Source organism: Gossypium hirsutum, chromosome A04 (assembly GCF_007990345.1).
Source record: "Gossypium hirsutum isolate 1008001.06 chromosome A04, Gossypium_hirsutum_v2.1, whole genome shotgun sequence".
NCBI classification, from domain to species: domain Eukaryota; kingdom Viridiplantae; phylum Streptophyta; class Magnoliopsida; order Malvales; family Malvaceae; genus Gossypium; species Gossypium hirsutum.
The window spans coordinates 69,525,077-69,538,448 of record NC_053427.1 but is presented as its reverse complement, the minus strand read 5'-3'; the positions used below and the strand labels follow the sequence as shown (position 1 = coordinate 69,538,448).

General features: G+C 33.0%; 1 non-coding gene across 1 annotated transcript; it reads left to right on the top strand.

Annotated features, from left to right (window-relative positions):
* Positions 1-3,522: 3,522 nt before the first annotated feature.
* LOC121228461 (small nucleolar RNA R71) lies at positions 3,523-3,629 on the top strand. The gene has a single exon (XR_005926037.1). It is a non-coding gene; the product is annotated as a small nucleolar RNA R71 (small nucleolar RNA).
* The last annotated feature ends 9,743 nt before the right edge of the window (positions 3,630-13,372 follow it).

The following is a 13,372-nucleotide window of genomic DNA, read 5'->3' as shown; positions in this document are numbered from 1 at the left end:
CAAAAGAACATAGTTAAGCAACTAACCAAATCAAATCTCGACAAAAAGGGAGTTAATAAAACGGGAAACAGTTCTCATTGAAGAAAAAAAAAGAGTTATGGGTTAATATTAAAGGGTAAATCAAGACACAGTTTGTTAGGCTTAAAGGGGGTTCACTAAGGGTTAATTTTGATGGTAGGCTTATGGGATAAGTGAGTTAAAACCTAGGTGCCTTTATCATCTCAGTATATCAAATCAAAGGTGTGGTCTCGACATGTATAATCGAAGCAAGTTTTAGAATGACCAATCAGTATTGACACACTCATAACCAATAATAGAGTGAGCAAGAAAAGTGCATGCTCTAAAGGCTCAAAATCTCATAAACATTATGGTTTTTGATGTTAATCTTTCAAATCTCAAACTTCAAGGTAATACTTCAATTTAGGGAAACAACCTAAAATTTTTAATTCTGAAAATAGACTTATCATGCTTGATTCTCTAGTGTCTTAAAATTTAAACAATCAATGCACAATTACCTATGAATTTAATCTAAAACACATCAATGATAACCATAAATCAATAAGAATTCATGCTAATAGTAATGTGAGAAAATTACTTAAACACGAGACATAATTTAGGGATTTTCTAATAATTCTATAGATAACCTCCCCACACTTAAGATGTAAATTGTCCTCAATGTACAAACATATATAATCACAGTATAACCAGAATATCATAAGAGAGGGAGAAAACTGAAACTGCCCTGAATATTGGATGAAATATTCAGAATAGTGAAAAGCGAAATTGCAGTCAAATTTAAATGTAACTCATGATTCCGAGCAAACTAACAAGAAAAGAAACACAAATAATAAAGAAAATTAAAGGGTTATAACTCGATTAGAAACAACCATAAATCTTTCAAAAGATAATAATGAAAATAAGTTAAAGAAGAAAAAAATAAAATAACTAAAATAAAATTTAAAAGAAAGATAAGAAAATAAAAATAAAAATAAAAATAATAAAAATATATAAACAATTAAAAATATAAGTATAAGAATAATAAATTAATTAATTAGTTAGTAAAATAAAATAAATAATATAACAATTAAAAATAAATAAAATAAAATAAAATTGGGGTGATTAACCCAGTTTTCACATGGCCATGGACATGCCCGTGTGTCCAGGCCGTGTGGGTCACATGGCCATGTCGCCAGGCCGTGTGTTTTTTTCCTTTACTTCTTCCACGCCCATGTGAGATCCCACAGGCCTGTGTGGCCAGGTCGTGTAACTCTCTGACTTTGAAAAAAATTAGCTCTAGGTTTCACATTGCCTAGGACACACTCGTGTGTCTAGGCCGTGTGGGTCACATGGCCTTGTCGCCAAGCCGTGTGCTCCACACACCCGTGTGGCCAGGCCATGTGGGTCAAAAACACACTTTTTTTTTAGATTTTGAAAATTAATTACTTTTAAAAAAAATCATGAAATTATGTTAAGAAAATTAGCAGTGTTAACACTCGGGTTGCCTCCTAAGAAGCGCTTATTTAAAGTCTAAGCTTGACTTACCTCGTAATCGCACGATTACTGTGGTTCACGGTGTCGAAACTCCTTTTTCTCACTGACAATTATATTATCAACATAAGGTTTTAGCTGAGTAATATTTACCTTAAAATTTCCAAATTTAGAATGATTTACCTCGACTGTAACGTATGGGAAAATATTAAGTACTATAAAAGGAGTTGCTCCGTTTGCATTAAGCTCTGAAGTGGCGATTCAAGGGTCTGTTTTATCCAACAATACTTGATCGCCAATCTTAAATTGGTTCATCCCATCCTTAAGCTCATTATGGAGTCACTTTGGTTCATCGTGTATTCTAGGTTTCTCCTTGACGTGTGTCTGCCATTCATCTAGTTCATCAATTTGTAATCTTCTTTCCTCATGATTTGTTCTATTTTTGTTACGTAAGCTGGACTGCGGCTCTGTCACAATTTTCTGAAGTGTTCCCTGCAAAAAATGTTGAGCCAAAAGGTTATGAACATTAACAGTACTCGTAATATCATCTCGATCACTAGATATCCTAACAGAATCGCGAGCTTGGAGTTTAATCGTGTCATCACCTACACGAAGTATTAACTCACCTGTACCAACATCTATGATAGTTCTAGTAGTTGCTAAAAAGGGCCATCCTAAAATCAACGGTACGTCACTATCCTCATCCATGTCTAGAACAACAAAATCAACTGGGAAAATAAATTTATCAATTTTGACGAGTACGTCTTCAACAATACCTCGAAAATCTAATTATTCTATCTGCCAATTGAATGCTTATCCTAGTTTGTTTGGGTTTCTCAAGACCTAGTTGCTTAAACATTTTGTAGGGCATGACATTAATACTAGCCTCTAAATTAGCCAAAGTTTTATTAACACTTAAACTACCAATTAAACAAGGAATAGTAAAAATCCATGGATCTTTCAATTTGTTGGGTAGTTTATTCTGCAAAATGGCTGAGCACACTGCATTTAGCTCCACGTGCGACGAATCATCTAACTTTCGCTTACTTGCTAAAAGCTCCTTTAAAAATTTAACGGAATTTGGCATCTACGAAAGAGCTTCAATAAACGGTAAGTTAGGATGTAATTTTTTCAACAATTTAAAGAATTTACCGAATTGTTCATTTGTGTGGTCTTTCCTTGTCACATTTGGATATGGCACATGAGGTTTATATTCTTTACTGACCGAATCTTGCTTATTTTGGCTTACCTCAACCTTTCCATTGCTTACCACAGTTTCTTGCCTCGGTTTAGATTTAGATTCAATTAACCCTTCTTCATCTCGAACAGTGATCGCATGAAGCTACTCTCTTGGGTTAGATTCGGTGTTGCTTGGAAGCTATCTTGTGGTCGTTCTGAAATCACCTTTGCCTATTGACCGATTTGATTCTCAAGCCCTTGAATCGACACTTGTTGATTTTTGAGTTATGTTTCAGTATTTTAGAAACGAGTTTCTGACATTGAAATAAACTTCGTCAACATATCCTCAAGGGTCGGCTTCTTCTCCTACTGGTAAGGTGTTGAAAGCCTAGACCACCCCGAGAGAAGTTGGGATGGTTCCTCCAACCTTCATTATAAGTGTTATTATATGGATTATTCTGAGGTCTAGAATTATTACCCATATAGTTGACTTGTTCATCTTCTATGCTTAGGTTGTAGTATTGATTTTCTGGATGGTTCCCTCCTCTATTTGCGTCATATTGCATCACCGGATGTACCTGCGTAGAACCATATAAATCATCAATCTTTTTATTCAAAAGTTCTACCTGATTTGACAACATGGTGACTGCATCAACGTTAAAAACATCGGCTGCTTTCATCAGCTTTGTCCTCATAACTTGCCACTGATAATTATTCAGTGACATCTCTTCTATAAACTCGTAAGCCTCTTCAGGTGTTTTCTTATTCAAAGTCCCACCGGCAGATGCATCGATCAATTGCCTAGTTGAGGGGTTCAAACTATTGTAAAAAGTTTGAACCTATAGCCATAAAGGTAACCCATGGTGAGGACACCTTCTCAATAAATCCTTATATCTCTTCCATGCATTATATAAAGTCTCTAAATCCATTTGTACAAAGGAAGAGACATCATTCCTCAATTTGGCTGTCTTAGTTGGTGGAAAGTACTTCAGCAAAAACTTCTCGATCATTTGATCCCAAGTAGTGATAGAACCTCGTGGTAGGGAATTCAACCTGTTTAACCTTATTTCTCAACGAAAAGGGGAATAACCGTAGGCGAATGACATCATCAGAAATGCCATTTATCTTGAAAGTGTCGCAGAATTCTAGAAAATTAGCCAAATGTGTATTTGAGACTTTGTCCTACAAACAATCAAACTGAACAAATTGTTAAATCATTTGAATAGTATTAGGTTTCAGTTGAAAATTATTTGTAGCAGCAGGTCTAACAATACTTGATTCAGCCCCAGTTAAATTGGGCTTGGCATAATCGTACATATTACGAGAAGCAGGATTCAGATTTACAAGATTTACAGCAATCATAGGAGGTAACTGATTATTATGATTTTCTGCCATCGCCTCAGTATTAATAATAATATCCTATTGCTATTCTATTGTACTTTGTTGACTTTGCCTCACTTCTCTACGGTTTCTGCGAGCTGTACATTCGATCTCATTATCGAATACTAGAGGTCCTAACGGGTTTCTTCTAGTCATAAACTAAAGGACCTGCCAGAAGCAAATAAAAGAAAAGTTAGTAAATTAAAAGTAAAACAAAAAATAAAATAAAATAAAATAAATGGCTAAAGTAATAAAAATCTAGTGTTCCTAATATTTTAGTCCCCGACAACGGCGCCAAAAAGTTGATGATCATTTTATGAATCACTAAACTAGACTACGATCACGACTGAGGCAAGTGCACCTATCGAATGGTAGTATAGCTATGATGAGTCCAGAATATCATATCCACAAGGACTAAAAGTACTAGTATTAACTAACTTTCTATTATTTAGCCTAAAATAAAAGGAATTTGTTTTAATCTAAAATTAACTAAACTAATTAACTAATGAACGCGATAGAGAGTGAAGGAAATAATCGAATAAACCAATGATAAAGACAATACCCAAAGAAGAATCCACCTAGACTTCACTTATTATTCTAACTCTAAATTAAATGATTTATTCACTTGTCTTGATTCGTAGAAATCCCTAAATTATGTTAATATCTCTTTCAAGACTAAGAACAACTGACTCTAGGTTGATTAATTAAAATATCTTTCTAATTAAAACCCTATTGTCGCATTAATTCGATCTATGGATTCCCTTATTAGATTTGACTCTAATCCAGCAGATTTATGTTGTCCTATTTCTAGGATTGCAATCAACTCCGCTTAATTATGCTAGATCTACTCTTAAATAGGGACTTTTGCTCCATTGAATAAGCACATCAAACTTGAATTAATATCTTGAAAATATTAAGGCAAGAATTAATAACACATAATTAAGAACAAGAACAAGTATTTATCATGTAATTCAGAAAATTAAATAATAAGATCCATCATAGGTTTCATCTTCCCTAGGTATCTGGGGAATTTAGTTCATAATTTTGGGGAAAAACATCTCAAAAATAGTAAAACAACAAAACATAAAGAAACCCAAAACTTCAAGAGAAATTGAAGGGAGATCTTCAGTCTTGAAGGATATCCTACTTCTGAGTTGAATCCCTTGGCATTCTTCGAGTAATTTCTGCTTTCTACTCCATGTGCCCCACTTTAGTTTCCCTTCTAGTGTGTATTTATAGACTTTAGAATGCACAGAAACCCTAAAAAATGGGTTTTTCTGTGTAACAGGGAAGCAGGGTGTGAAATCGACAAGGACTGGCACATGGTCGTGTGGCGAGCCTGTATGGCTCACATGGGCTTGTGGCCAGCCCGTGTGGAAATGCCCAGGCTGTGTGGATCCTAGAAATAGCTATTTTTGCCCAACTTTGGCTCGTTTTTTGCTCTTTTCACTCTCCTATCCTCACCTAAGTATAGAAACATGAATTTAAAAGATTAGGAGGATCAAATTCACTAATTCATATAATAAATCATCCAAAAACGCATTAAGAATGGGATTAAAAACATGTTACTTTTATGGCTTATCACACGGCCATGCCTTCGTCGGCTACACGGCCTTGCTCGTGTGGCATCGATAGATTCATTTTTCGGCTTTCTTCAAAATCTCATTTTCTGCGTCTTCGGGTATACACCTGTTACGGTTTTGATGCAAAAGCACTCTTGAGGCCTTCAAAACCTACGGAAAGGCATCCAATTGCCCAATTAGCAATCAATTTACGAATCGGTACGAAACCCCAAAATAACGCTCAAGACTTACCGACGCCAAAAATCACCACTAACACCGTTAAAGCAAAAAGAGCGATACTCATTGCAGCGATACTCATTGCTCACAGCCTTCTCCTTTACCAGAATAATCGCAGAAAAATCAAACTCCGCGATTACACCTATAGAGACTATCTCATAAAACAAACCTATCTTAAAAACACAACGAAACCCTTACCTACACAACAACACGGAGGATGGCACGTCAACGTTATGCAATTAGAAAGGGAAATTTCAATAGGAATTAGAAAAGGAAGAAGTCGAAAGTTGGAAGAGAAACCCACTAACAACCCACTTACTAAGAATTCCAGCAAAAATGGAACTCTATTAGATAACAGGGCAAAAATAAATGCCCATGCTAACGTAGGGATTCAAACACAAAACCTCTAACACACCAACACCCTTACCACTCAAACCAGCAAGCTCATTCTAATATGAAATTATAGTCAATTAGTAATAAGCCCACTGAACATAGATAAGGCATAGATCCAAAAATAACAAAATTTGTCAAAGGTAAGATTTGAACCCAATACCTCACACACACCCCAAAACACTCAACCACTAAAGCAGATACATATTTGTGTTTGATTTTACAGAAGTAGAAATAAATTAATCATGGCGTTACACAAATTGCATTTCAACCCCTTAACTAAAAAAATGGGTAAATTAACCCTTATATATTTCAAAACATACAAACTAGCACATCCGTTAAATTTTTCTATTAAATGATAACTTGAAATGTTAATTTAAATGGTTAATTACTAATTTGGTCCTTGAACTATAGCTAAAATATCATTTTGATTTTTTTAAAATTTTCCTAAGAATAATTCTAAAAAATTAAAAAATCTTTAAAAATAAATATAAATTATTAAATATATATTAAATATATTTTTTTTAAGAAAAATGTTAAAAATTCAACAAATATAGCCCTTAATGTTCACAAAATTTGACTTTTTAGTTCTAATTCTAAAAAAATCAATAAATTTGACCTTCAATATTTACAAAATCTTTCATTTTAGTCCTAACTCTAGAAATAAAAAAATATTTTAAAAAAAATCATTTTAAGCCCTTTATAACCCATCAGCTAGCCCATGTGAGTTATTAGAATAAGAAAAAAAGTGCACTCTTTCACGTCACTTGAATAAGAACTTTAAAATTTTGGGATAAAATACGAAAAAATAGGGTAAACTACACCAATTGTCCCTAAACTTTGATAAAATTACATGTTGGTCACCCAACTTTCAAAAGTTACATAATAGTTATTAACGTTATCAAATTGTTACATTTTTGTCACTTGTCCGTTAATTACCATTAAGAGGTTGATGTGGCATGTTAATTTAAATAGTTAATTACTAATTTAGCCCCTGAACTATAACTAAAATTTTAATTTGATACTTTTTAAAAAAAATTGATCATAATTCTAAAAAGAATTAAAAATCTTAAAAATGATAGTAAAAATATTTTTCTAAATAAATCCGCTATTGATTATTCCTTTTTTTTAATCTTTTTCTCCTTAAGAAATCAAAGCCAGATTTCTATTAAAACTAAATCAAACCAGGTTTTATTTAAGCCAAAACTTAAATTCAAATAAGCTCTTTTTTGGTGAATCATGGTGTGTGTTTTTTTTAGAAAATTGAGCCGTCTTTCAATAATGGGGAAACATTTAACACCCCTTATCCGACTCGATCACCAAATCTGAGCAACAAAGTGTCACATTCATTGTCGGAGCAACTACTAACAAATACATAGTAAAAACATCATTTTACTTCATCAATCATGCAATCAATCAATAAGACAACATCGAATAACTTGAACTATCACATCTCGGATTTCTAATTGAATATGTTGTAAAGTTATAGCAAGAATGAGTAATTGGCTTAATGGTTAAGAGTTAGTGAAGTTATCCTTGAGGCTCGAGTTTGATTCCTCTCACCCATATAATTTTATTTACTAAATTTTTTCTCGGAAAACCTAGGTGTCGCCCTCTATTTTTAACCTAGCTATAAATATTTTCCCACTTTTTGCTTCCTTTTTTCAGCCTTTCTCTTTTTCTTCACTGTTTATCTAAATTTTTTTCTTTTCCTTTTCTTTCTCTTTGTGTCGCCCAATTGATCATCAACTCCCATTATCTCTTATTTTATTTTCGTTGTTATTTTTTTTACTGCCATTGTCATATCTCTAAAGCCCCTTTTCTTCTCCATTGCCGTTGTCTCAGTAAGCGACCATCTTTTCCGTCGCCACCCTATTGATTTTCTTCCTCTACTCTTCGTTATTTTTCTGTTGTCACAGATCTGAGCAAGTAGAGTAAGTAAAGAATTTTTTACTTTAATTCTTTTAGATCTAAGTTTTTCCTCTTCTTTTCATATTTTGATATGGCTGATTAATTTGTGGCATGACCAAATCTTACAAGTTACCTTTTCTTTGTAGTTTGAATGTTCAAGATCTAGATTTGAACCATACGAATCAATCGCAGCATTAAGAAGTTATTTGCAAAGCTATCATAAGTCAACTAAGGCAAGTGTTAATTTTCAACTTCATATATGAAGTTTTTAATTAACATTTTCTACTTGGTCGAACCCTATAGGAGCATTAGGGGGCTGATTATTAATGATTAAAACTCTACTGGGTACAGATCTGAGTTGGAGCAATATAGATCTTAAGCGTAAGAGTTTCGGGAAAGAGATCAAATTTGGATTAGCGTTAATAGGTGTAAGTCTTTCCCTATGTCTAATTAGCTTATAGTTAAATGATATATTTGCTTGCTAGTTTTGGCTTGGGCGAATGGTCTAAGTGCAAATGAGTGAGGTGTTGAGTAAGGTACGTAATCAATTAGAATCTCAATTGTTAAAGGCCTTGTTTAGGTCTGATGGAATTGTGTATGAGTTGTATGTAATGTATGACTTGTGCTATGCATTGGTTGACTGTATGATTGATATTTCATATCTCTGATTGCTTAATCCATGATGAAATTGTATATTGAATGCATGTATGCATGCTAGATTTTGAAACATTGACTTAGGTGCATGTTTTATGCCATGATTGATATTGAAATTGAAGGTATTTAAATTGCATACCATGTATGATATTGATCGTATGGAAACCATGTGATCATACCATTGTTACCGTTAAATGAAAAGTATGCAAAGCATACATCGACACTGAATATTAACATGCATGTTAAACATGTCATTGTGCTGAAACGGTTACTGAAAGCATGATATGCTTACTGATTGTATGACATATTGCATCTACATGGGGTGGGAATTTGTGGTTGACAAAGGAGTTCCATGGAGTACTGGAAGCATTTAAAGTTAGCAATATTGTTGTTAGTGCATTGCACCAAAGTATCGAGGAGATTGGGTTTTTTATAGCATCTTATTGGTAGCTTGTCTGCATTTTACTGGTGGTTTTATCTACATACTGTTACTAGTGATTTTAACCACATCGAGCTTCAACTCTTACTGTTTTAGAGTTCATATGACAGGTTTTGGGAAACTCGTGTGTGTAGCGGATAGATTGGTAGGACCATTGCATTGTATGGTTGAGCATGCCATATTCACATGTTGTAATGCCATGATAAGTTGTTTGAACTATTATAATAGTTGTGTGCCTATTTGAGTAATTGAATGCTTATAGTTCTTATACTCACACAGATAACCCCTAAGTTTAGGCTCGGACACAGCATACGAAGGTCTCATTACGAATTTTTTGGCAATAGTGTGTAGCAGATAGATTAGTAGGACCATTGCACTGTATGATTGAGAATGCCATATTCACATGTTGTAATGCCATGATAAGTTGTTTGAACTATTATAATAGTTGTGTGCCTATTTGAGTAATTGAATGCTTATAGTTCTTATACTCACACAGATAACCCTTAAGATTAGGCTCGGACACAGCATACGAAGGTCTCATTAGAAATTTTTTGGCAATAAAGTATTTTTAATTACTTTATTTATTTTTGGTATTATTATTTTGGGATTGTAATTTTTATTTAAGTATGGATTGTAGTATGGGTTATTTTCTAATTGGGATTTTGCATGCATGAGATATTTTGATGGAAATTGAACAAATTAAATATCCAGCCTAACACAATTTAAAACATGGGATTTCCAAAAGCAACACTTGTTCCACATCAAAATGGTTGAACTCAATTTTCAAAAGGTTTACTAATAAAATTAAGTGGAGGTTATATTTTCAATGATGCGTATTTTAAATGAAACTGGATTTCAATTACATTGAATTTAATAAGCAGTGTTTTTAACAAACCTAATGCAACCACGCTAAGTTTTTCGAAAATTGGTCAAATAGTGATTTTTAAAACTGAATGTTTCTACTTGACCATTTCGGTGGCTAATGTAACCTACAAGACTTAGCCAAAATGTTTGGGCTGGGTTTGGGAGGTTACATGAACATTCTTTATCGAGTCTTATACGAGCATACGATGCTTTAGAGTCAACCCAATATCAAATAACGACCTTTTTGTAATATTTCTAGAATTTTTGATCAAGTATGCCATAAAAATCATTTAAATATTCAATCATATCATAAATGCGTAGATAGTAAGATGCACAATTAAATCTGAGCCTTAATTGAGCTAACGAAAGCTCTTTTGTAGACCCGAGCATGAAAGAGGACTAAATTGCAAAGATTTGAAAGTTTGGGCTCAACGTTGTGACATCACCAAACAGTCTTTCATGTCAAGACATTACGACATCATAATCTGTCTGCCAATGTTGCGACAAGGGGTATTGCACGTCAAGACGAAGACCTTGTTTTTAGTAAATTTTGACTTATTTGGTACCTATTTCAGGTCAAGCCAAACCGTTAGGTCATTTGGTGCATACATGTACATCTAAACCTATAAAGAACCAATCCAAAGGTATTCTCAAACACTCATTTATCATTACTGAATTCAAATAATCTAACATGTCTAAATTTGGCATCATTTTAATAAACATGTATTTAACCATCTCATGCCATCCTCATATCATACCATAATGTTATATTGCCTAATCATGCTTAAATTTACCATTGAATGCAGTTTGAGATAAATCTCATCATAGTACCAAAACAACCAATATGCCATCATTTGGCACAATTCACAACAACACATACCAATTCCAATACCAACTAGCCTATCATACAATTCAAACTTTTCCAAAACAATATGAAACCATACCAATTCTCTAATCAAGGATACTAACAATTTGGTCATACTAATTGGCTACCAAATTTCCATTCAAGTGTTTCATAAGCCATTTAACACATTACCATCATATATGGATTTTGATATAACCATTACAATTCCAAAGGTAAGCACTCACAAGGTTCAAATCAAAACCATATCCAAAATAAACACATATATTAACCCTATGTACATGCCACAAACTGAGTTTTAAATGATAGAAAGACTACTGAATCATTAATAGGATAGTGTGAGCTCCTCAACAATCCGCTAGACACGTTTCCCAAGCTGGCTATCTATAAGAAAAAGAGAAATGACAGGGGTAAGCACATCGAATGCTTAGTAAGTTCACAAGTATTTAAACAACAACTTACCTCAAATTACATCTTAATTCGGTAAAATACTAGCTTTACGGCTTTGCCTAAACATGAAAATTGCATATCAACAAGGTGAGTATCAACATATATTGCATCTTATAATAAATCAAGCATATAACGTAAAAACCCTCTCCAGGCCCGATTGCCAGACCTGAGTTACAGGATGCTACAGCAAACACCAGAATATTCACACACAAATTATAACATTGAATTCAATTAAAATCATCAAATTAATCCAAATTCATGCATAATAGAAGTTATTAGTAAAGCAAGGACTAAATTGAGCATACAAACATAGTGTAACAAATTCGAGCATGATTAAGGATCAATATGAAATTTTTTAAAACTTTAGAACTAGGTATCGATACCAAAGTAACAAATACTGATACTTTTATGGTAGGTATCGTTATTGTAATTGGTATCGATACAATTTAGGCATTCTATCATTTTAAAAACACTGTTCACTTGGTCAAGTATCGATACCTTGATCCCCGGTATCAATACTTTTACCCAGATGGTCAAAATCCCAAATCCAGAAGTTCATTTCATGCCCAAATTTATATCTTAGCTCATAGGTACATATAGGTACACAAATTGCCTGCAAATAATTTAGTCAATCAATTACAAACATATAAGCAACATGCCACAACTAACACCTTAATCCAACAATTCAAATTCAATCATAACACCATATTCAAGACAATCTAATATGCTCTCCAAGGCACATCAAAACTATTAACATAGCATGCATCATTTATCTATTTATAACACCTTATAATAATGATTCAAAATCAACCATTCAAGAATGCACAATAATTTACTAAATTCATTCAAACTTATCATATACGTATCATTCATTTACCAAGCATATTTCAAACATGTTACCTTATCACCACATAAGCATTATAACATACATACCTAAATAATTAACAAAGATTACCAAATACCAAGATCATTAGCAAACTTATAGTTATATACATATTTACATAACATTTAAAATGCTAGATTCATTTAAAGTATAACATATACAACCACATAACTCTTATAGGTACATGCAAAATATTATATACCTCTCTTTCAAACCAACTAATTTATATCATGACATCATATTTCCTATGTAATTGCATACGCAAAATGTCATCTCAAATACTAAATACACAGTTCAAACTATCTAGTAATGCTTATATTTCCAACAAGCATATTCTTTTCCATAATCACACCAACAAGGATTTCAAGACATACCACTACATAAGCAAACCAAAACAACTCCTAAGTACATGCCACACATAATCACGACTTAATATAGTCAAAAGATTATAGAATCAATACCTGGATAGTGTGAGCTTCTCAATGATCCTCCAGACATGTTCCACCAGACATGTTACTAAGCTTCGTAAAGTTTGCCTATCATGCCAACTCAAATATAAAAAAGGTGAGTTCAACATTTATCATGCTACATTGTAACTCAAGCATATAACATTTCAATTCACTTAATTTAACATTTCATCATCATTCATAAAACAATCATCATTTAATCAATTCACTATCCTAATCATATCATATAACCTATTTACCCGTAATACATCCCTTTTTCAAATAAACACCAAACATTGTTTTCATTTCATAATTTGAATTCTCAAACCAAATCAATTAAACCATATGAAATTCATTCTCATTTCCTATCAGTTCATCTTTATACCAAAAATATATCAATTGCCAATTTATTGTGAATTACTACTTCGTTTCATAATATGAATTCCTATTCACATTCATTAATTTGTCACGTTTCCATATTGGCCCCCTAGGCTTATATAACTAATTCTTAATATGAATATGCATCATTCGATCATTGTATCAAATAAATCTAAAAATCATTTATTCCAATTACATTATGCATGTCCCTAAAACACCAATTGTGCACCCAATACATGACAGATAAAT